Source organism: Olea europaea, chromosome 3 (assembly GCF_002742605.1).
Source record: "Olea europaea var. sylvestris chromosome 3, O_europaea_v1, whole genome shotgun sequence".
Lineage (NCBI taxonomy): Eukaryota > Viridiplantae > Streptophyta > Magnoliopsida > Lamiales > Oleaceae > Olea > Olea europaea.
Genome location: NC_036239.1, coordinates 7,319,263 through 7,321,429, shown reverse-complemented (window position 1 = coordinate 7,321,429; position 2,167 = coordinate 7,319,263).

The window sequence follows — 2,167 nt, the reverse complement described above, 5'->3', positions numbered from 1 at the left end:
ATTTTAACTCTTACAAAATAAATTAGTTCAATCTTATGTGTCTTTTGTGTCTATCTTTGCTGAGTTTTTCATAAATTTGATTGTTAAAATCATAGGAAGAGGAAAATAACGAGCTCACAATAATTAAGAGAGACGTTATCGAATTTTAATTCGATTTCTCTAGAACGGTAGAAACGGCACTACGGTAGAGTTAATATTTGGATAAAATTTCGGTCAATTTGATTAAGTTGGCTTTGAACTGAAAATTAGAAATAAGAAAATCATATTTTTGGTTTTGAGCTAAATTAACTAGTTAGCAAATTTATTTAGAGCAATAAAATAATTTGATTTATTTAGAGTAGATTCAGTTATTTGATTTTTGATCTAGAATCGAAAATCGAACCAAACCAAATCCGTCGGTTCTCAATTCAGATACCCGTTCGGGTATTTAGCTTAAAAAGAATCGCTCAGTTCTGTTCGATCGGTTCAGTTCATGAGTTTTGTTCAGCCCTATGAAATATCGAATGAACAATATTAGACTTTTAAAAGTATAACAAATATTAATTTGATTTTATGATTAATCTATCATAATCGAAGAGAAATGCACCATGAAATCTCTGTTGGGAATATGATGCTGGAGAGAAAGAGCATGTTATGACAATTGGTAGAGGTCAAATATTTCGCCCATGTTTGGTTGTGTTAAAAATAAAAAATTTAGTAGTTTTTGATTAAAAAAAATTGATGAAATATGTGAATGAGAAGTTGATAAAAATTATTGATCTCGTTAAATATATGATTAAAATTAATTATTTACTTTGATTCAAAACAGATTCAGTTAGTTTTTAGAGTTTGCACCCAACACATAATATTTGAACTTTTTCCCCCTAATTCTATCAAATCTAGCATAGCAAAGTGATAATAAAGTGAGTGAAATTTGAATAACACATGTTCGTGTGTTATGAACAAGAACATATTATTATTGATAAGTGCAATTTGTGTATTTATTTATATCACATTATTAAACTTTTACATCGTCAAATTATTAATTTCTATTTAAGTTAGGGTAATTTTCTTTGTGTTTTTAGTGATGGACTTGTTTGAAGAAATTGGAAAAGGATGAAAGATTAATTGGGTATTTGATGCAAAGTTTGGAGATCAAATTTTATACTTTGAAAGTGGAGGTCATGAAGAAGATAATAAATTAAATGGGCCTAAATTTCGAACTTAAAATTGGATTCAAATTCATTAGCCAATTGGAATCTTATTTTACACAAGGAATTGGCTTACACCATGGTGTAATCGATCCCGTATAAAAATTTTAAAACATGTATCAGAAAATCATACCATCTCATATTTTTAAATTCGATAAGAGCTCATATCATATCATTGTATCGAAATTGACATATCATATCATATTTTAACTTTAATGAGTGCAATAATTTATCAATATGAAAAAAAATATTTAAGCGGGATAGAAAAATACTGCACCTCAATATCCTACCTTCTTAACTTGCTTTAATTTTGAAAGATAAAACAAAAAAAAAATTCACATTCCCAACAACCCTTTCTTTGCCTGTGTTTACGTGCCATGCATGTGTATTCGTGAGGAAAACGTGTGAGAGTGAAATGAGGTTATGGATGAGTATTGTGAACTAAAATTTTGACTAAGCCTTGTCATTCAAAAATCGAAATCAGCACATTTCCCTACACTTGGGTCATCCCCCTTTAATTCAAAAATCTAGTTAAGGAAAAAAAAAAATTAATAAATAAATAAATAAAAACAAAGTTTAATTTTAACCACTAGTCACGTGGCTTCCCATAACTTCCCTCTCTTCTTTTGTTTGTTTCTTTACTCTTTTTTTTTTTAATTATATATTAATCACCAACCTACAAAAAATCTTGCTACACGTCACTTGAGATCTACCAAAATTTTAAATTTATTAAATAATAAATTAAAATATAATTTAAAGCTATATATTTCAACCTCTATAACTTGGGTTCCGCTAATTCAAATCAACTTTTCCTCAAGCCTAACATGCATGATTTATTACTATCTATCCAACGAGCCCAATATTCATATACTAATTATTGCTCCACCAATATCTACATTTTGTCTCAAATAAAATAGAAATTTACTATATACTTTAGTCTCTAATCTTTTAAAACATTAAAATATAGCATAAAAAAA